Raw genomic sequence first — 23,743 nt, forward strand, 5'->3', positions numbered from 1 at the left:
GCTCAAAACCACATTCAAGAAGTTTATTAACTCTTCAGGTGTTTCACAGGAATTTTTGGAATGTTAAAAAAAAAAATGAACATTTAATTTTTTTTCACAAAAAATGTACTTCAGCTCCAATTTGTTTTATTTTACCAAGGGTAACAGGAGAAAATGGACCCCAAAAGTTGTTGTACAATTTGTCCTGAGTACCCGGATACTCCATATGTGGGGGTAAACCACTGTTTGGGCGCATGGCAGAGCTCGGAAGGGAAGGAGCGCCATTTGACTTTTCAATGCAAAATTGGCTGGAATTGAGATGGGATGCCATGTTGCGTTGGGGAGCCCCTGATGTGCCTAAACATTGAAACCCCCCACAATTGACAGCATTTTGGAAAGTACACCCCCTAAGGATCTTATCTAGATGTGTTGTGAGAGCTTTAAACCCCCAAGTGTTTCACTACAGTTTATAACGCAGAGCCGTGAAAATAAAAATTATTATTTTTTCCACAAAAATTATTTTTTAGCCCCCAGTTTTGTATTTTCCCAAGGGTAACAGGAGAAATTGGACCCCAAAAGTTGCTGTGCAATTTGTCCTGAGTCCGCTGATACCCCATATGTGGGGGGTAACCACCGTTTGGGCGCATGGCAGAGCTCGGAAGGGAAGGAGCGCCATTTGGAATGCAGACTTAGATGGAATGGTCTGCAGGCGTCACATTGCGTTTGCAGAGCCCCTAATGTACCTAAACAGTAGGAACCCCCCACAAGTGACCCCATAATGGAAACTAGACCCCCCCAAGGAACTTATCCAAATGTGTTGTGAGAACTTTGAACCCCCAAGTGTTTCACTACAGTTAATAATGCAGAGCCGTGAAAATAAAAAATAATTTTTGTCTCACAAAAATGTTTTTTTTAGCCCCCCAAATTTTTATTTTCCCAAGGGTAACAAGAGAAATTGGACCCCATAAGTTGTTGTCCAATTTGCCCTGAGTACGCTGATACCCCATATGTTGGGGTAAACCCCTGTTTGGGCGCACGGGAGAGCTCGGAAAGGAAGGAGCACTGTTTTACTTTTTCAACGCAGAATTGGCTGGAATTGAGATCGGTCGCTGATCTGACACTTTGCTGTGCTCTGTGTCAGAGCAGCGATCACACAGGCACAGCAGGGAGGCTTCCCGGCGCCTGCTCTGAGCAGGCGCTTGTAAGCCACCTCCCTGCAGGACCCGGATGCAGCCCCGCGACCATTTTGGATGCGCTCGGTACAAGGTGAGCACATCGCCTTGTACCAAGGGTCTCAGGGAAACCCGCAGGGAGACCCATCACTGCGCGATGCTTCCCTATGCCCCCGGAACGCTGCGATCATGTTTGATCGCAGTGTGCCGGGGGTTAACGTGCCGGGGGCGGTCCGTGACCGCTCCTGGCACACAGTGCCGGATGTCAGCTGCGGTAGTCAGCGCTATGACGTACTATCCCGTCGGTGGGCATATGGGCCCACCCCACCTCGACGGGATAGTACGTCTAATGTCAGAAAGGGGTTCATGAGAAAAAAAGAACTTTTTTGAATTTTTCAAATGGCTGCAATGAAACAGAGTGAAAAATTTGAAGGGGTCTGAATACTTTCCGTACCCACTGTAACTCCCTGCAGTACATTATTCAAAAAGTTAGATATTCAATAAGGTTGAAATCTCCAAATATTGTTCTTAGAGTTCACGAGAACCCCCGCATACATGAAATTATTGCCATGAATTAAAAAAATACAGATACAATGTTCTCTGTTCATGTTTTTAATTTTATTTTTGACAGCTGGACGATTTTAATGCTTTGGTTGGAAAGCTTCAAGCAGTTCAGCTTTGGAGCATCTCCAGACACTGAATATAATAAAGGCCGACTAATCACTTGACTCAGCAATCTAATTTGGCAGAACTGGTAGGTTTCACATTAATTATTTTGTTTTTCTCTCTGAATTGTGACCCTTAGCCCACTTCCTTAACCAGATGATAAATAAGTAGCTCTTTCATTCTGTAAGCTCAAATGAATGCAGCACTGCTTCAAGAAGTACACGGGGCAACTCGGGAGTGTAACACAGTACTGACCCTAATAATGTCAACGAACCGGGTATTTCATAGCTGCTGGGTCTACCAAATGGATATACCGAAAGATACCGACCGTTGGATGTCACATAGAACCCATGATCTTGTAAAAATATAGAATTATGGTCTAGAATTTAGATGTAATTAGATGTATTAGTCATAGACGGGATAGACAGCCACCTGTAGCCAGGGGTGGATTAAGGGTAGCCAGGGCCCCGGGCTGTTCAGACACTGTGGGCCCCCCCCAGTCATGTGACGGGGGTCATGTGACGGGGGTCATGTGATACCCGAACCAGATTATTCCAGAAAAATGGCCGGGCCCTACTCTACTGTAACCTATTAAATATTTGTTAAAATCTGCAATACAATTTAGGTATATTTTGACCAATAATATCACATACAAGGAACAAATACCACCGCGCCATGACCAGACCACAAATTACAACCACAGTGATCGAATAATATCACATACAAGGAACAAATACCACCGCACCATGTCAAGACCACATATTACCACCACTTGGTGACCAAATAGCACATTCAAGGGACAAATACCACAACACCATTTCCAGACCACATATTACCACCACATAGTGACTGAACACTACAATACTGATCAGTAATTAAAAAAAACAAAACAATACGATCACCATTAGGGTACCGTCTCACAGTGCAATTTTGATCGCTACGACGGTGCGATTCGTGACGTTCTAGCGATATCGTTACGATATCGCAGTGTCTGACACGCAGCAGCGATCAGGGATCCTGCTGAGAATCGTACGTCGTAGCAGATCGTTTGGAACTTTCTTTCGTCGCTTGATCACCCGCTGACATCGCTGGATCGTTGTGTGTGACAGCGATCCAGCGATGCGTTCGCTGGTAACCAGGGTAAACATCGGGTAACTAAGCGCAGGGCCGCGCTTAGTAACCCGATGTTTACCGTGGTTACCAGCGTAAAAGTAAAAAAAAAAAAACTGTACATGCTCACCATCTGATGTCCGTCCGGTCCCTTGCCGTCCGCTTCCCGCTCTGACTGTCTGCCGGCCGGAAAGTGAGAGCAGATCACAGCGGTGACGTCGCCGCTGCGCTCTGCTCTCACTGTACGGCCGGATCTGTCAGAGCAGGAAGCGGACGGCAAGGGACCGGACGGACATCAGATGGTGAGCATGTACGGTTTGTTTTTTTTTACTTTTACGCTGGTAACCACGGTAAACATCGGGTTACTAAGCACGGCCCTGCGCTTAGTAACCCGATGTTTACCCTGGTTACCCGGGGACTTCGGCATCGCTCCAGCGCCGTGATTGCAACGTGTGACCGCAGTCTACGACGCTGGAGCGATAATCATACGATCGCTGCGACGTCACGGATCGTGCCGTCGTAGCGATCAAAATTGCACTGTGTGATGGTACCCTAAGTGCCAGTATTCACAGGACATCTGTACTTAGTATGCAGTGTCTGTGTAGAGGTAATACAGAGATCACTGGTGGTATTATACACAAGAGCGCTGTATGTAATGTATAGGTAATACAGTGATCACTGGTGACATTGCACACAGGACCTCTGTATATAGTATACAGTGTATAGTCTCAGTGTATAGGTAACACTGACTCACCAGTGACGTCTCTAGGTGAAGTCCTTCATCTTTCATCCAGCACAGACCGCCATCATTTCTTCCAGCCAGGACTCGTTTCTGCAAGAAATAACACAGTTATCTCGAGCTCCGCTTGCAGAACACATTACTTAATTTTTCACAACTTCTACATGACATCACATGGAGAAAAAAAGGCGATATAGTGTCACTCTGCACAGTAACAGGACCGCCCCCCCATTTAAAACAGTGTACTCAAAAAATAAAATAAATACATCACTGCAGTAATAATGTCCCTTAATTAGCCCCTATGGTAATAATATTCCCACACCCTGGCCCCGTGTGTCTCATTCCTGGCTCCAGACATATGTTCTCCCATCCTGCCCTCATGAGTATCCATTCTACCCCATGTGATCTCCCCATCTGTCTCCATCGTATCCATCCTGCCCCATGATCCAATCCTGCCCCATGTCTTTCATTCTGCCCCGTGTCTACATTCTGCCCATGCCTCCAGTCCTGCCCCCAGTGTGTCCAGCAAACTGCCCCAGTGTGTCCAGCATATTACCCCCAGTGTGTCCAGCAAACTGCCCCAGTGTGTCCAGCATATTACCCCCAGTGTGTCCAGCAATCTGCCCCAGTGTATCCAGCAATCTGCCCCAGTGTCCAGCATTGCCCCCAGACAGTGTCTCCAGCAATCTGCCCCGTGTCTGACCAGCATATTGCCCCCAGTGTGTCCAGCAATCTGCCCCAGTGTGTCCAGCAATCTGCCCCAGTGTGTCCAGCATATTACCACCAGTGTGTCCAGCATATTACCACCAGTGTGTCCAGCAATCTGCCCCAGTATGTCCAATTGCCCAGCATTGCCCACAGTGTGTCCAGCATTGCTCCACTGTCTCCAGCATTGCCCCAGTATCTCCAGCATTGCCCCCAGACAGTGTGTCCAGCATATTGCCCCAGTGTGTCCAGCATATTACCACCAGTGTGTCCAGCAATCTGCCCCAGTATGTCCAATTGTCCAGCATTGCCCCCAGTGTGTCCAGCATTGCCCCCAGTGTCCAGCAATCTGCCCCAGTGTCTCCAGCATATTACCCCAGTGTGTCCAGCAATCTGACCAAGTATGTCCAGCAATCAGCCCCAGTGTCTCCAGCATTGCCCCAGTGTCTCCAGCAATCTGCCCCAGTGTGTCCTCCAGCATTGCCCCAGTGTGTCCAGCAATCTGCCCCAGTGTGTCCTCCAGCATTGCCCCAGTGTGTCCAGCAATCTGCCCCAGTGTGTCCAGCAATCTGCCCCAGTGTGTCCAGCAATCTGCCCCAGTGTGTCCAGCATTGCCCCAGTGTCTCCAGCAATCTGCCCCAGTGTCTCCAGCAATCTGCCCCAGTGTCTCCAGCAATCTGCCCCAGTGTCTCCAGCAATCTGCCCCAGTGTCTCCAGCAATCTGCCCCAGTGTCTCCAGCAATCTGCCCCAGTGTCTCCAGCAATCTGCCCCAAGCGTGTCTCCAGCAATCTGCCCCAAGCGTGTCTCCAGCAATCTGCCCCAAGCGTGTCTCCAGCAATCTGCCCCAAGCGTGTCTCCAGCAATCTGCCCCAAGCGTGTCTCCAGCAATCTGCCCCAAGCGTGTCTCCAGCAATCTGCCCCAAGCGTGTCTGCAGCAATCTGCCCCAAGCGTGTCTCCAGCAATCTGCCCCAAGCGTGTCTCCAGCAATCTGCCCCAAGCGTGTCTCCAGCAATCTGCCCCAAGCGTGTCTCCAGCAATCTGCCCCAAGCGTGTCTCCAGCAATCTGCCCCAAGCGTGTCTCCAGCAATCTGCCCCAAGCGTGTCTCCAGCAATCTGCCCCAAGCGTGTCTCCAGCAATCTGCCCCAAGCGTGTCTCCAGCAATCTGCCCCAAGCGTGTCTCCAGCAATCTGCCCCAAGCGTGTCTCCAGCAATCTGCCCCAAGCGTGTCTCCAGCAATCTGCCCCAAGCGTGTCTCCAGCAATCTGCCCCAAGCGTGTCTCCAGCAATCTGCCCCAAGCGTGTCTCCAGCAATCTGCCCCAAGCGTGTCTCCAGCAATCTGCCCCAAGCGTGTCTCCAGCAATCTGCCCCAAGCGTGTCTCCAGCAATCTGCCCCAAGCGTGTCTCCAGCAATCTGCCCCAAGCGTGTCTCCAGCAATCTGCCCCAAGCGTGTCTCCAGCAATCTGCCCCAAGCGTGTCTCCAGCAATCTGCCCCAAGCGTGTCTCCAGCAATCTGCCCCAAGCGTGTCTCCAGCAATCTGCCCCAAGCGTGTCTCCAGCAATCTGCCCCAAGCGTGTCTCCAGCAATCTGCCCCAAGCGTGTCTCCAGCAATCTGCCCCAAGCGTGTCTCCAGCAATCTGCCCCAAGCGTGTCTCCAGCAATCTGCCCCAAGCGTGTCTCCAGCAATCTGCCCCAAGCGTGTCTCCAGCAATCTGCCCCAAGCGTGTCTCCAGCAATCTGCCCCAAGCGTGTCTCCAGCAATCTGCCCCAAGCGTGTCTCCAGCAATCTGCCCCAAGCGTGTCTCCAGCAATCTGCCCCAAGCGTGTCTCCAGCAATCTGCCCCAAGCGTGTCTCCAGCAATCTGCCCCAGTGTGTCCAGCAATCTGCCCCAGTGTGTCCAGCATATTACCACCAGTGTGTCCAGCAATCTGCCCCAGTATGTCCAATTGTCCAGCATTGCCCACAGTGTGTCCAGCATTGCTCCACTGTCTCCAGCATTGCCCCCAGACAGTGTGTTCAACAATCTGCCCCAGTATGTCCAGCATATTGCCCCAGTGTGTCCAGCATATTACCACCAGTGTCCAGCAATCTGCCCCAGTATGTCCAATTGTCCAGCATTGCCCCCAGTGTGTCCAGCAATCTGCCCCAGTGTCTCCAGCATATTACCCCAGTGTGTCCAGCAATCTGACCCAGTATGTCCAGCAATCAGCCCCAGTATCTCCAGCATTGCCCCAGTGTCTCCAGCAATCTGCCCCAGTGTGTCCTCCAGCATTGCCCCAGTGTGTCCAGCAATCTGCCCCAGTGTGTCCTCTAGCATTGCCCCAGTGTGTCCAGCAATCTGCCCCAGTGTGTCCTCCAGCATTGCCCCAGTGTGTCCAGCAATCTGCCCCAGTGTGTCCTCTAGCATTGCCCCAGTGTGTCCAGCAATCTGCCCCAGTGTCTACAGCATTGCCCCAGTGTCTACAGCATTGCCCCAGTGTCTCCAGCTATCTGCCCCAGTGTCTCCAGCATTGCCCCCAGTGTATCCAGCAATCTGCCCCAGTGTCTCCAGCATTGCCCCAGTGTCTACAGCAATCTGCCCCAGTGTCTCCAGCATTGCCCCCAGTGTGTCCAGCAATCTGCCCCAGTGTCTCCAGCATTGCCCCCAGTGTCCAGCAATCTGCCCCAGTGTCTCCAGCATTGCCCCAGTGTCTACAGCAATCTGCCCCAGTGTCTCTAGCATTGCCCCAGTGTGTCCAGCAATCTGCCCCAGTGTCTCCAGCATTGCCCCCAGTGTGTCCAGCAATCTGCCCCAGTGTCTCCAGCAATCTGCCCCAGTGTCTACAGCATTGCCCCAGTGTGTCCAGCAATCTGCCCCAGTGTCTCCAGCAATCTGCTCCAGTGTCTCCAGCATTGCCCCAGTGTCTACAGCAATCTGCCCCAGTGTCTCCAGCATTGCCCCCAGTGTGTCCAGCAATCTGCCCCAGTGTCTCCAGCATTGCCCCAGTGTCTCCAGCATTGCCCCAGTGTCTCCAGCATTGCCCCAGTGTCTCCAGCAATCTGCCCCAGTGTCTCCAGCGTTGCCCCCAGTGTGTCCAGCAATCTGCCCCAGTGTCTCCAGCATTGCCCCAGTGTCTGTTATGATCCTTAGTGGTTGAGGATCACAAATTACTCCAGCTAAGTAACAAACATAGGACAAGCTCTAGGGAGGTGGCAAACTGGACTGACCGCAAATCTGAACCTATCCAAACACACTAGAAGTAGCCGGTGAACGTGCCTAAAAATCCTAGACGTCTCGAGCCAGCCTGAGGAACTAACTACCCCTAGAGAGACAGAAAGAACTCTCTTGCCTCCAGAGAAATAATCCCCAAAGATATAGAAGCCCCCAACAAATAATAACGGTGAGGTAAGAGGAAGGCACATACACAGGGGTGAAAGCAGATTCAGCAAATGAGGCCCACTAATACTAGATAGCAGAAAATAGAAAAGGGAATCTATGCGGTCAGTAAAAAACCCTTACAAAATATCCACTCTGAGATTTCAAGAACCCCCGCACCAACTAACGGTGTGGGGGGAGAAACTCAGTCCCCTAGAGCAACCAGCAAGCGAGGAAATCACATTTTAGCAAGCTGGACAAGAAACATGATGAATGCTGATAATCAAAAAATGAACAAACAAAAACTTAGCTTGTCTTGGAGAGACTGGGAGCAAGGTAGTCACAAGGAATCTGAAGAGCACTGAATACATTGATAGCAGGCAAGGAACTGAGTATCCAGGTGAGCTAAATAGGAAACCAACCAAGGATAACGAACCAGCTGATGCAGCCAACCTGCAGAAAGACAACACTACACAGTACCGCTTGTGACCACTAGAGGGAGCCCAAAAATAGAGTTCACAACAAGTGTCTCCAGCATTGCCCCCAGTGTCTCCAGCATTGCCCCCAGTGTGTCCAGCAATCTGCCCCAGTGTGTCCAGCAATCTGCCCCAGTCTACAGCAATCTGCCCCAGTGTCTCCAGCATTGCCCCAGTGTCTCCAGCATTGCCCCAGTGTCTCCAGCAATCTGCCCCAGTGTCTCCAGCAATCTGCCCCAGTGTCTCCAGCATTACCCCCAGTGTGTCCAGCAATCTGCCCCAGTGTCTCCAGCTATCTGCCCCAGTGTCTCCAGCTATCTGCCCCAGTGTCTCCAGCTATCTGCCCCAGTGTCTCCAGCTATCTGCCCCAGTGTCTCCAGCATTGCCCCCAGTGTGTCCAGCAATCTGCCCCAGTGTCTCCAGCATTGCCCCAGTGTCTACAGCAATCTGCCCCAGTGTCTCCAGCATTGCCCCCAGTGTGTCCAGCAATCTGCCCCAGTGTCTCCAGCTATCTGCCCCAGTGTCTCCAGCTATCTGCCCCAGTGTCTCCAGCTATCTGCCCCAGTGTCTCCAGCATTGCCCCCAGTGTGTCCAGCAATCTGCCCCAGTGTCTCCAGCATTGCCCCAGTGTCTACAGCAATCTGCCCCAGTGTCTCCAGCATTGCCCCCAGTGTGTCCAGCAATCTGCCCCAGTGTCTCCAGCATTGCCCCAGTGTCTCCAGCAATCTGCCCCAGTGTCTCCAGCATTGCCCCCAGTGTGTCCAGCTATCTGCCCCAGTGTCTCCAGCTATCTGCCCCAGTGTCTCCAGCTATCTGCCCCAGTGTCTCCAGCATTGCCCCCAGTGTGTCCAGCAATCTGCCCCAGTGTCTCCAGCATTGCCCCCAGTGTGATCAGCAATCTGCCCGTGTCTCCAGCATTGCCCCAGTGTCTACAGCAATCTGCCCCAGTGTCTCCAGCATTGCCCCCAGTGTGTCCAGCAATCTGCCCCAGTGTCTACAGCAATCTGCCCTAGTGTCTACAGCAATCTGCCCCAGTGTCTCCAGCATTGCCCCAGTGTGTCCAGCAATCTGCCCCAGTGTCTACAGCAATCTGCCCTAGTGTCTACAGCAATCTGCCCCAGTGTCTCCAGCATTGCCCCAGTGTCTACAGCAATCTGCCCCAGTGTCTACAGCAATCTGCCCCAGTGTCTACAGCATTGCCCCAGTGTCTCCAGCAATCTGCCCCAGTGTCTCCAGCAATCTGCCCAAGTGTCTCCAGCATTGCCCCCAGTGTGTTCAGCAATCTGCCCCAGTGTCTACAGCAATCTGCCCCAGTGTCTCCAGCATTGCCCCCAGTGTCTACAGCAATCTGCCCCAGTGTCTCCAGCATTGCCCCCAGTGTGTCCAGCAATCTGCCCCAGTGTCTCCAGCATTGCCCCAGTGTCTCCAGCAATCTGCCCCAGTGTCTCCAGCATTGCCCCCAGTGTGTCCAGCTATCTGCCCCAGTGTCTCCAGCTATCTGCCCCAGTGTCTCCAGCTATCTGCCCCAGTGTCTCCAGCATTGCCCCCAGTGTCTCCAGCATTGCCCCCAGTGTCTACAGCAATCTGCCCCAGTGTCTCCAGCATTGCCCCCAGTGTCTACAGCTATCTGCCCTAGTGTCTACAGCTATCTGCCCCAGTGTCTACAGCATTGCCCCCAATGTGTCCACAGTCCACCGTTAACTTATAAAAAATAAACAAAAAAAACCAAACAGTCTCCTCACCTTACCAGCGCTCCACGCGGCAAGCTCCCTCCAGCAGCGCACACTCGCCGGCGACGTGTGCGCTGCGGCCGACTTCAGCTGCCAGCATCCAATTGGCTGGCTGGCGGCTGTTGTTCAATAGGAAAGCGCCGCAGCGCCGGAAGGGGCCCGGTGAGCAGATGAGAAGGGGCCCGATGCGGGCCCCCTCTCTCTGCCCACCGGGTCCGGGGGGCGGGGCACATAAATGCCGGCGGGCCGGGCATTCAGTCACACTCCGGCGGATTATCAGAGGGTCAATCTGCGGTGGCCCAGGGCCCCCCCAAGCCACTGGGCCCTGGGCTACCGCCCATATTGACCCTCTGATAATCCGCCCCTGCCTGTAGCACAGCCTCACTCTACAAATGAGTTGGTACACATTGCTTGTACTTCCATCAAGGTCTCAAAAATGGCAGATTGGGACCATTGGATGACAGATAAGACTAAATGAGAGATTGAGCACTGTCCATCTTGGTCATAAGAGTCTATATTGTAAAATTCGGGGCAAAATATGCCATTTTATCACCAATGACCGACACTTTATGTAACACTGACTCACCAGGGACTATGCACACTATGTACCATTATGTCATCGGGGACAGTACATACCTTTTGGTCACTTGGGTTTGTGCACATTATGTATTACCGAGTCACCAAAGTACAAAATGTACTACTAGGTCAATAAAAACTGGTCATTGCCTCTACAACTGGGTCAGTATGGACTTTTACATATCACCAAAAAGATGGCATAACATGTTCCTGTAGGTTATAGGGTCTAGAATTTTTATATATAACTGAGTTTTTGAGGCCATAATTTGATATAAATAGAGGAAATTAGTACTTCTTGTGATGTTTTATGAATTTTTTTGTATATTTATATATGTGTTTTAAAGGTGATAATAGGACAGTAAATAAGATACATTTTAAAAAAATTGATTGAAAAGAAACAAAATAGCTTTATAATGAAACCCTATTGCACTCTTACCTATAGAAATTCATATAGCTCCAAAGTCAATGATATTTATGAACTATTTTGAAGGATTAGAGAAATTAGATGTTACTTCTCCATAGTTGACAGGTAAGTTTTCTTGCCTATCCAGATTCTAGTTAACACCGCTATACCCGCTGAAAATAACCCCCATTCCGGCCCCTTAAGTTGTTATTGTACATTTTGGAGAACTGTTGAGTGATATTAAAAGACAAATGCATGCATGAGCAGATATATGTGATGTATGTGTTCATGACCATGTGCTATTAATCTTGATAAACAGGTTTGCTCACTGGATGTGTTTACAAACAGGCACCTGTGTGGCTTGAAGCTTACTACTAAAATTTCCTTGGCCTTTTTACTGCATTATGCGGCTATTTCGTCATTGAGCTTTAGCTTTGCAACAATTTACCAAAAATTGTAATGAGCGGTAAATGCCATTAATATAAGGGATAAAGTTCTATTTCCAAAATGCTCATTATAGCATGAGATTCAATTGGTTTAATGAGATTTATTGAAAATAAATTCTGAAATTTTGCAATTTTCACATTTGGCAGGATTAAACTGAAGAAAACATTTTTTTTCTAAAGATGGAGAAGGATAACAAGATCACACAATGTGATAGATTTTTATTTTCTTGGGATCCTCATATTTTTGTTTTATAAAATACAGTAATTTAAGTTTTGGGGTTGAATTTGTGCCCACTACTGTTCCTCAAGGACATAGATTTACTTTTTGGGATTTTGCACAAATTTGCAGCGAATTGTTGTTTCCTTAATGTATAATCACAAATGTACCACTTTGGAGTCAGATATTACATTATCCCACAATTTTACTAGATAACAAGGTCAAAAAAGGTTTGATATGAAACCTATTAGTTTCTTGGAACACCACTTCAATTATTTAACTATTTAGGCTGTGTGCGCACGTTGCTGATTTTTCGCGGTTTTTACGCGTTTTTTCACTATAAAAACGCTATAAAACCGCAAAAAAACAGCATACAATATGCATCCCATCATTTAGAATGAATTCCGCATGTTTTGTGCACATGATGCGTTTTTTTCCTCGAAAAAAACACATCGCGGTAAAAAACGCAGCATGTTCATTAATTTTGCGTTTTTTTTTGCGGATTTCCCACTATAAAATGCATTGGGAAATGTCCGGAAAAAAACACACCAAAAACGCATCAAAACCGCGGCAAAAACGCGTCAAAACCGCGGCAAAAACGCATGCAGATTTCTTGCAGACTTCTTGCAGAAAATTTCAGGTTTTTCTCAGGAATTTTCTGCAAGAAATCCTGACGTATGCACATAGCCTCAGGCTATGTGCACACATAGCAGAATTGCCGTGGAAATTTCCGCAGCAATTCTGTGCCTCCTGCCGCGGGTATATCGCATGCAGAATTTGCATGCATATACCCGCAGAAAACTAGCGTTTTGCAAGCATAATTAGCTTGCAGAATGCTAGCGTTTCCCAAGCGATCTGTAGCATCGCTTGGAAAACTGTTTGACAGGTTGGTCACACTTGTCAAACATAGTGTTTGACAAGTGTGACCAACTTTTTACTATAGATGCAGCCTATGCAGCATCTATAGTAAAAGGTAGAATGTTAAAAATAATAAAAAAAAAAAAGGTTATACTCACCTGCAGACCTCAGCGGCTTCCGTTCCTAATGCTGTGTGTTCAGGACCTTCCATTGACGTAGCGGTCACGTGACCCGCGGTCATGTGACCGTGACGTCATCGCAGGTCCTTCACACACACCACAGAAGCCGTTGAGGAGGTCGGGCCGCCCGAAGGTGAGTATATCGCTATTTTTTATTTTAATTCTTTTTTTTTTACCACTTATATGGTGCCCAGTCCGTGGAGGAGAGTCTCCTCTCCTCCACCCTGGGTACCAACCGCACTTGATCTGCTTACTTCCCGCATGGTGTGCACAGCCCCGTGCGGGAAGAAAGCAGATCAATGCACTCCTATGTGTGCATAATTGCCGCGATTCCGCAATTTTAATGAACATGCTGCGTTTTTTTCTGGTTTGCGATTCCGCTCAGGAAAAAAATGCAGCATGTGCACAAAAAATGCGGATTGCATTCTGTTACATAGGATGCTTAATGTTAGCGGTTTTTTCGCGTTTTTATAGCGAAAAACCGTGAAAAAAACGCAAAAAATCTGCTACGTGTGCACACAGCCTCACTGTGATATAAGTGTGTGGGGGGGGGGTTAGGATCTTTTGGGGGTTGATCATATACCCACTAGTGTTCCACAGGTAAATTGGTTTACTATTAGGGAGTTTGTTGAAATGTTTTTATGGTCTGATGTATTAAATTCTTAATATTTATTAATTCACTCCATTATCCTGCAAGTCCACCTGTGAAACGCCTGTTATCGAAAATCTGATTGCTAGATTTTTATTCCAAGAAATTAGGTATTCTCTTACTATCATAAAACACAGAAGTGGGTAAACTTCATAGTAGGCAAATTTTTTTTTGCAAATTTGTATGGGGACCCTAGGTCTGTTGACCTGATTACAGCCCTGATGCCTGATAGGGTTCAAAAACCTATTAGCTGCATAAGAAGGCAGCAGTGTTATTAATAGAGAATGCAAAGTGGGGCCCATGCTCCAAATGTTGCACTTGGGCCATGCAGCTTCCATTACACCTCCGCCTATAATCAGGACTAGCCATGAAATCCCTTCTGTAGTGTATTAGCCTAGGTTCCCCTAATATAAACCTGCACTGCCAAGTAAACAATAAAACATATACTAAATCTATTCATGCGCGAGCCATGAAATTTTACGACTTCTGTTTTACCTTTTGCTTGTGATTCTTGGCGCCGTCTCTTCATACTTCACTCACTGTTTTTCCTTCTTTGGCTCATAATCCAGGAAGACAATTTTGTTTTGCTGCTTTTTTTCCCCGAGAACATTTCACAATAAATAACATTAAGAAATGAGCTAAAAATTAATGAAAAACTCTTATGCCTCCTTTTAATTGCTTCATTTTGTAAAGTTTTTTTTTATGATATACAGGCTGCAATTCAACACACACATAAGTGTAGGAAAGCTGCCAAGATGTCGCACAGCTGGGAATCGGCGCACAGTCGCTGGCGGACGCTTTGTTGACTAAAGCAAATATTGTCAGTTCATACTAAGTCGACGTCGACTGCACATTTACAATACGGATCATTTTTTTAGGTTTTTTGATAGATAATGGTGTATCCACGGGTGGACAACTTCAGTCTGGACAAAAGGGGGGGAAAAAACAATGTACAGATCTCCATATATTTCTCCTGTGTGTTAGATGTGACCTCACAGCTCTGTGTCCTCATATTACCCCATGTTACTTGCTGCTGCAAGCTGAAATATGCCGTCCTCTACCCGGAGAACACAGTTGTTTTGTTTTTAGCTGAAGGTAGGGTCTGTGAATGATTTGGACTCTGGATTTAATTAAATGTCCTATCTATAAAGTAAACGCTAAACCCCAGCAAATAGGAAATAGTAATAACAGTCGTAAGAGTTTGCATATTTACGCAGCATAAATCTTAGGTAGGCTGAAACTCTCCTTTTACAGCTGGTGTGCTAAACTATCAATGGTGCTAATCATTGGCTTTTCCATGCAGAAAAAAAGTATCCTACTTCAGTTTTCCATGACTTTTTATTTTCCTCAGTGCAGAAGTAACAAACCCATGTGCAAATTTTCTGTAGCATGTACTGGGATCCTGAAATCCCATTTTATACATAGGACATGGGATTAAGACCATATTTGATCCAACACGTGTGTGTGTGTGTGTGGTAGAAGGCCCGACTGTTACTGATAAGTTCCCACCCGCTTTATTATGTCATCAATAAGGGATAAAGGGTCATTTCTGAATTAAAGGAACAAATTCTCTATAATGACTGAACATGGACAGTCCAGGTCACTCTCTGGTGTCAGTCTGACTGTAGGCGATACCCGTAGAATAGAATACAAGCACAGTTTATGACAGCACATTCTGGAATTATGTCGTCTCGGAGCTATCCGTCCACAAAACACAGTACATGCTGCATTGCAACTTCTTCAGGAAATGTGCTCCGTTGGCACACTTGACTACTGAATGTTTCCTGTTGACCACCGCTTTGCATTATATTTGAGATGCTGTAGATCATATTTCCTGTATTACAGGAAAACTTATGGGTGTGAGTAAAAGCGTTGCTGGAGGTCACTGTGGCACAGCTCTGTAAAATTATGGGGTGTGGGCAGAGGTGGTGGTTACACCTAGTCTTTGGTGTCTGATAGCAGCCTAAAAGCCCATCTGTCATATAAGAAGACCCCCCAGTATTATTTTACTATCTATCTAAAAAGGCAAGTGATATGAGCAGCACTCAGTAGCAAATTCCATGCAAAAAAATGTTGTTTTTTGGGTCCATGTGAACAGGTACCAATGTTCCATCTCAAGAGGAAGTGAGCCTTTGTCAAGCTCTTGCGCCAAAACTTTGCCCCTGTTCACATGGGCCAATAAAAACACCACCCAACCTGTCTAGGAAGGGGTGTAGCTAAGCGGCTACCTGGGTTTTGCTGGAGCGCCTGATGGTGGAGACAGACTGGGCTGCAGGTAGCCGCCAGGTACCACTCCTAGGCCTAGTCGCACTAGGAGCAGGAACAACGGACACAGGACTGGCCACATCGTTTTCAGGATTAGGATACCACTGAAGTGGTCACAGGAACACGGACAAAGTATACTAGGCTAGCGGGAACGCGGGATACAGGACTAATTATAACAGACTAGGGACGGGGACTTAGCAACATACAGTTGCACACACCAACACCACTAAGACTAACTGAATGGGTTGCTCAGGCACCGCCCTGTTGGGGGAGGGTGCCTTTTATGCAAGATGCCTCCCAGCTATTGGCTGGGAGAGAACTTGCTGGGAAGTACTTTAACTAAATGCCTGACAGCTGGGGGCATTTTACTATGTGTGCACTTCCCCTTTAAGAGCAGGGGAGCATGGCCACGTGTGTACTAGACACACCACTGGACCACAGTGCAACGCGCACAGAGGAGGAGCTGAGAGCATCCGGGAACGCTCCTGCAACACTACACACTGTTCCATTTTTTTTTTATCTACCGTCTCTATTATCTATCTATATGTATTATCTGTCTATTATCTAGCTATCTGTAATCTATCTATTATCTATTACAAGTGCTTCTCACAAAATTAAAATATCAAAAAGTTAATTTATTTCAGTTCTTCAATACAAAAAGTGAAACTCATATAGAGTCATTTCAAACAGTGATCTATTTCACGTGTTTATTGCTTTTAATGTTAATGATTATGGCTTACAGCCAATGAAAATCCAAAAGTCATTATCTCAGTAAATTAGTATAATTAACAAAAAACACCTGTAAAGGCTCCTAAGCGTTTATAAAGGTCCCTTAGTCTGTTTCAGTAGCTCCACAATCATGGGGAAGACTGCTGACTTGACAAATGTGCAGAAGTCGGTCACTGACACACTCCACAAGGAGGGGAAGCCACAAAATGTCATTGCTAAAGAAGCTGGCTGTTCACAGAGTGCTGTATCCAAGCAGATTAATGGGAAGTTGAACGGAAGGAAAAAGTGTGGTAGAAAAAGGTGCACAAGCAACCAGGATAACCGCAGCCTTGAAAGGATTGTTAAGAAAAGACCATTCAAAAATTTGGGGGAGATTCACAAGGAGCGGACTGCTGCTGGAGTCATTGCTTCCAGAGCCGCCACACACAGACGTCTCCAGGACATGGGCTACAAGTGTCACATTCCTTGTGTCAGCCACTCATGACCAATAGACAATGCCAGAAGCATCTTACCTGGGCCAAAGAGAAAAGAACCGGACTGTTGTCAGTGGTCCAAGGTGTTTTCAGATGAAAGTAAATTTTGCATTTCATTTGGAAATCAAGGTCCCAGAGTCTGGAGGAAGAGTGGACAGGCCACAATCCAAGCTGCTGGAGGTCTAGTGTGAAGTCTCCACAATCAGTGATGGTTTGGGGAGCCATGTCATCTGCTGGTGTAGGTCCACTGTGTTTTATCAAGACCAAAGTCAGCGCAGCCGTCTACCAGGAAATGTTAGAGCACTTCATGCTTCTCTCTGCTGACAAGCTTTATGGAGATGGAAATGTCATTCTCCAGCAGGACTTGGAACCTGTCCACACTGACAAAAGTACCAATACCTGGTTTACAAACAACAGTATCACTGGGCTTGATTGGCAGCAAACTCGCCTGACCTTAACCCCATAGAGAATCTATGGAATATGGTCAAGAGGAAGATGAGAGACACCAGACCCAACAATGCAGACGAGCTGAAGGCTGCTATCAAAGCAACCTGGGCTTCCATAACCCCTCAGCAGTGACACAGGCTGATCGCCTCCATGCCACGCCGCATTGATGCAGTAATTGATGCAAAAGGAGCCACGACCAAGTACTGAGTGCATTTACTGAACATACATTTCAGTAGGACAACATTTCGGATTTTAAAATCATTTTTCAAGCTGGTGTTATAAAGTATTCTAATACACTGAGATAATGACTTTTGGGGTTTTTATTGGCTGTAAGCCATAATCATCAACATTAACAGAAATAAACGTGAAGTAGATCATTGTTTGTAATGACTCTATATAATATAGGAGTTTCACTTTTTGTATTGAAGAACTGAAATAAATCAACTTTTTGATATTCTAATTTTGTGAGAAACACCTGTATCTAACTATCTATCTATCTATCTATCTATCTATCTATCTATCTATCTATCTATCTATCTATCTATCTATCTATCTATCTATCTCTATTAGAGATGAGTGAATAAATTCACACTACCATGCACCAGGCGCCAAGTAAGCATCCCTGACGGCATCCTGCATGTTTCATCTTTCTATAAAAGTATATATACTGTATATCTTCTGTAAAGGCACTTCTTTACTGATCCTGTGGTCTCAGTAGTACTCATAGCACAGGCTCTTTCTTTCTCGCCTCCTTTCTAACAACACAGTCGCCTTAAGGGCTGTTTGACTTTTAGATCAGTTCCAGCCATCATTTGATGAAGTTTTGTTTACTGTAAACTGCTTTGTTTGACGTCTCGGCTGCTCCTCATTATACATCTTTTTTTCACATACTTGTCTCAGCCTTTTACCTCTGAATCAAACGTTCGTCTTGTTTTGATCTTCTGGTAAAACAAAAACAACTGTCAAGTGCAATAGAGGTCAATGTGGATCCCGAGCGCTGGGTATACTGTTATGTAATGCTAAATATAAGGCATCTATGTGAGACACTGCGCTCTAATCATTGGACAATGTTAGTTTGTAATCAGTCCACGGTGGTAGTAATTAAAGAGGACTTGTCACTAGGTTAATAGAGGACAGTTTTTGGTCCTATTTTATTCCAATATGGCGAATTCTGATGGCATTTCTCACTTTGCTTGAAATTCTCATCAAAATTTGCTACCAAATCGACACAAAATGTTACACATTACAGCACATATTTGTTACAGATTTAATGCAGAAAACATTCACATCGTGTTGACCCTTAAGGAGCCTGTCTCATCTGGATAATCACTTTCCATATTCGCACTCTGAAAAGCCCTTCCCCGTGAGCCAGATTTCTGGCAGGGACAGATCTGTTACATGACAGACCCTATCATCACCTGCTGATTACACTGACATATGGGTTGTGCCAGGTTTCCATTATTTTAATTGGAAAAATAGAGCTGGAACCTGTGACCGAGAATCCAACAGTGGAGAGAACCATTTTCTCTATGGCCAATTGTGTTGATATTCCCTTTTTCCTCCTGCTACCGACTTCAGCCGACAAGGTCATGGGACTTCCATCCTCATGACAGGAGAGGATCTCCACGTGCTGCAATACCAAAGGCACCATCATAGGAAATGCTTGCAAAAATAAAATTTCCTATAAAAACTACTGTCATAGAAAAAATTAAAATCCTTAAAGACATCTCCGGAGAAGGGACATATCACCCTCACATTGAACATATGAGATTAATTATAACTGGGGAAGTGAGAACAATTCAAATTCTGTTGATGTACGGACCTCCTGCCGTGAACAGGTAATTACAGCAGAGATCTGCTGTAACAACTAGCTACAAAGACTTGGATTCGTTTATTCAGAGGCGGAGAAGTACACTTTGAAGGCAAGAGCCTCCTCTGTTGAACGTACTGGTTCTCAGACCTTCTGGAGCCAGTGGTCAGTGATGAATATTAGGGTTTGCATCAATCCAATATTTATGGGGATATATTTTCATTTGCTACAGCAAAGGGATGAACATAACATTCACTCACATTACCGTAAGGTCATTCTAACCACTCCAACTTAATATCCATCTGATGGATGATGCTATTGATGCTATGTTTTATCTTTATAGAAAGTTAAAATCACGAAACACGATAACAATGTCTACCACCTGGGACCTCCAGGGGCAAAGATATCCTGAAAGTTGGCTATCTCATAAACTTCTAAAAGACCTAGCATATCCCGCAACCAGCCCCGAACTGATCCCACCAATGGGAGATATGTGGACGTAACCTTGATCTAATAAAAATCAGAGGTTGGGTTTCTGTCATTCATTTTTGGAAGACACAGTTCTCTGTGAGAGTGTTCTATTCTTTTAATTGGAGTGCTTCCCTCCATAAAAATAAGAGCCATTTCTGCAACATCAGGTTTAGTACTTCTCTTTTGTTATTCCTTTTTATCTTATGTGATTGTACATATTCTATTGCTTTCTTCCCATTTTGTAACATCTTATATTTTTTATAACCACTGCCTACCTTTCCAGATTAAATATATAACATTTAATATCTCTGTTCCTCATGCTCTGTAAACCGCACCCCTGAAGACATACTCTACCTGTAACAAGTATCCAATAGGCCTATATAAACGAAAGGTGGTGGCAGCTAGTAGTCACTTTTGTTATTGTAGAGTTGGCCTTGACCATATCGGGATATATATATATATTCCATGTGTTGAAATTGGAGGTGTATATACCATACGCTCACTGTGAGTTCCCCAATAATTGGCCTGTCATCACTCGGCAGTCAATTGCGTAATTGTCCTGATGATTGGAAGCAGCAGCGTTGCGTCCCATGACAATTACAATTGCAGTCTTATCCTAGGTGAAGTAAATAGCAATATGGCACCTTTAAGTCGTATGTGATTTCAGATGCACCAAAGTCTAGAAAAAACATCACCAAAATGCAAAGTGTGAACGCGACGAGTAAATGCAACAAAGAAATAAAAACAAAAAATGGGGTGAAGGATTTTGCTGCAGTTTGAGATTCAATATATCTGCAGTTATGGGTCCGAATGGTTGCATACTCCCCTGTTGGACACTGGTGTAGGAATGTTTGTGCTCAACTCCACCATCTCACTGTATATATGACTAAAAGGCAAAACAGATGGAGAATGCCGCTTCTCCTTTCTTAAAGATTTAGCAGGTATGAGGAGTATGTGACTTTCCGTAGGCAGCAACCACCGCGCACCAAGTCAGCTCTTATTTAGAGCTGGTTTTATGCTAAACGCCTATTTCAATTCAATTATCTTAGACACATAATAGAAAATGTTACTCTATAGTTCCAAAAATGTGCATTTTTTACATGAAATTCCTCTGAATATCATAGAGTTCCTTATCCGAGCACAAGCAGAAACCCGCAGACGATCACCTACCCCTTACTTAGCCATAGCTGTGTTGGGGGAGGATCTGGAGTAATCCTTCACGGTTGACTCACTGATTTTCAAATTGATCCACAGGGCGTTGCCGGCAACTGAGAATGACGAGATGGAGACATGTCTCTTTTTGGGGGGATCAACGTCAAATCCCTAATCCCATTTATTGTGTCGCACTTTTCATAATCTTAGCAAGTTATACTTCAACCAATAGTATAAAATCACACTTGCAACACTTGACCTATAAGAATGCAGGAAAACTGGAAACTACATATATGGCCGTTTCTACGTGGCATAGGAAAAAACTTAACAGCCTGTACGTCAAGGTCTCATAGAACAATACACCCTCAGTCTCATATCTTGTTCAGGTTGAAACAATCAAGGTCTCATTATAACTATGAACTTTAGCCTAGTAACAGAATTTATCTCAAAACAGCAAGATGGAGTCGAAAAGCACAAAATGAAGCCCGCTTTAATTGTGATCTTGGTTTAAACCTTCACAGCTGCATTTCCTTGAAGACCGTGCAAAGCAGGACCATAAATCAACTTGTAGAGGTGACCAGGTGGCTTTGCAGAGTTAAGTTATTCTCCTATTTCTGTAACCATGTAAACCCCAGTGGTCAGACACCTTCCCTTTCTGCTTTCCTATCCAGTAAGTACCACGTGGATGGCGAACAACTACAGTTGTCAGTTGGTGAAAGGGTGTAAGAGTTGGTGGAGGCTTAAGAACAAGAGGCAGTAAAATAAGCTCTGCCGAGGCCAAAGACAAAGCTGCAGTGACATTTGCTTTGGCGACTGTTATTTTGGCATTGGCCTCCGCTTTACCCATTAGCCCAATGTAAAAGTGGCATCAGGATATTGGGCTCTTCGGAACCAGAGCCAAAATTGTAATGACGTCAGGATAATGACCATTGTGTTGGTCTGACCGTCAGGATAAAGACCATTGTGTTGGTCTGACCCATATAACAAACAGTTAGTGGACACTGTGGGGGGGGGGGCGCAAAGTCAAAATAACAGGCATTAGGACAATGGACACCACAGAGATCAAAGCCGAAGAGACCCTGTAATCCAAATAATAGAAAAATATTATCTGGACACCTCTTAAAGGTACCTTCACACTAAGCGACGCTGCAGCGATATCAACAACGATGCCGATCGCTGCAGCGTCGCTGTTTCGTCGTTGTGTGGTCGCTGGAGAGCTGTCACACAGACAGCTCTCCAGCGACCAACGATGCCGAAGTCCCCGGGTAACCAGGGTAAACATCGGGTTGCTAAGCGCAGGGCCGCGCTTAGTAACCCGATGTTTACCCTGGTTACCAGTGTAAATGTAAAAAAACAAACACTACATACTTACATTCGCGTCCCCCGGCGTCCGCTTCCCTGCACTGTGTAAGCGCCGGCCCTAAAGCAGAGCGGTGACGTCACCGCTGTGCTTTGCTTTCCGGCCGGCACTGACACAGTCAGTGCAGGAAGCTCTGAGCAGCAGCGCGGACGCCGGGGGACGTGACAGACATCAGAGGGTGAGTATGTACTGTTTTTTTTTTTTACTTTTACAATGGTAACCAGGGTAAATATCGGGTTACTAAGCGCGGCCCTGCGCTTAGTAACCCGATATTTACCTTGGTTACCATTGTAAAACATCGCTGGCATCGTTGCTTTTGCTGTCAAACACAACGATACAAGGCGATCTGACGACCAAATAAAGTTCTGGACTTTCAGCAACGACCAGAGATATCACAGCAGGATCCTGATCGCTGCTGCGTGTCAAACACAACGATATCGCTATCCAGGACGCTGCAATGTCACGGATCGTTATCGTTCTCGCTGCAAAGTCGTTTAGTGTGAAGGTACCTTTAGTCCCAAACTTTGCCTTCAAATTAATTGATCTTACAGGACACAGGTTCCTTCACCTGCCAGTATTTTCCAGTGTTTTAATTACTGTCAATGGAATTGAACTTTTCCTATCACCGCTGCCATAATTAGTCCTCCTGACTGTGATTTTTATCATGAATGTATTTGCAGATCATTTGTTTCAGGTAACATAATGGACGGTTATAAAAAGCATCACACGCTGAGTAATAAACCATTTAGGAACACTAATCCCTCACTGCATAATCCTGATAGGCAGCATAGTCCCCATGTAATCCCTGCCCCCACTTTTCCTATCTCCATACTGTACTCCATGACTCAACAAACTGCAGTTTATGAACCTTCTTCCACTGAAAAGAAGGGATGACGTCACATTCTGCAGAGGAGATTTTCCAACTTTTAGTCACAGCCTCCGGTGGAGAATAAGTTCAGCATGCCCATTAAAGTTAATGGAGGTTACTGAAAGTGTCGAGTGGCTGGAGTTGTCATGTCACAGAGCTGACAGGTTGGAATTTTATGTTTTGATCCTTGCTTTCCCAAGATAAGCAGCATACTAGGCTAATAGTAGCCACTTATCTCTCCATAGAAATAACAAGCACAATAATGTAGGCATGGTATCTATAGATAGATCTTGGTACATCCCAAGTCATAGTTTTCCCGTTGGAAAACCTTGAATAATTAAGGACCCCATAACCATTAGAGAAAAGGAAATTGATTCAAGAGCAGACCACCTACTGTATATCGTGGCCTTCCACCCTTGAAAATCCACTAAAATATGTCTTAGTCAAAACTGAGCTATCAAATTGCATATGCCTAATAAACTCTATGGAGACAATGATTGTGCTGCTGCCTTCTAGTCAGTGTTTATCTCACATTAGACCTGGATTCACAGTTACACTGCTCGGTACTTTGTACCGTGTTAGCCAGTAGATAGAAAAATATTAACATTTGAGAGTCCTCAGTGGTTGACACCTTTTAGTGACCAACTCAAAAGATGGTAACCAGACTACTCGGGTCTCCATCAGACATGGTATAATTCGAAATCTGAAGAGTCACATATTTATACATAACAGGACATAGGATAGTGCAGTAAATAAGACAAGTGACGGGAAGCAGAACTATCAATATGGGAAAGGTAGAAAATGCTCATGGCAGTAAATTTTGGAGCAGTTCATAGATAAGGAGTGTGAAAGTTTTATTGTCCTCTGATTGAGGTCTGGTCACTTTTAAGTTGGCTATGGATTG

The 23,743-nt window shown here is 46.0% G+C and overlaps 1 long non-coding RNA gene across 3 annotated transcripts in view; it reads left to right on the top strand.

Annotated features, from left to right (window-relative positions):
* The window catches only part of LOC143787607 (uncharacterized), a 175,275-nt gene that overhangs the window by 29,619 nt on the left and 121,913 nt on the right, over positions 1–23,743 (top strand). For 2 of the 3 annotated variants that reach the window (XR_013218413.1, XR_013218412.1), the window contains exon 2: positions 1,783–1,905. This is a non-coding gene — a long non-coding RNA (uncharacterized LOC143787607). Of the gene's footprint in view, positions 1–1,782; positions 1,906–10,954; positions 11,042–23,743 lie in introns of all 3 variants that reach the window. The other variant, XR_013218414.1, reaches the window with a different exon arrangement.

Source organism: Ranitomeya variabilis, chromosome 8 (assembly GCF_051348905.1).
Source record: "Ranitomeya variabilis isolate aRanVar5 chromosome 8, aRanVar5.hap1, whole genome shotgun sequence".
Classification (NCBI taxonomy): Eukaryota; Metazoa; Chordata; class Amphibia; order Anura; family Dendrobatidae; genus Ranitomeya; species Ranitomeya variabilis.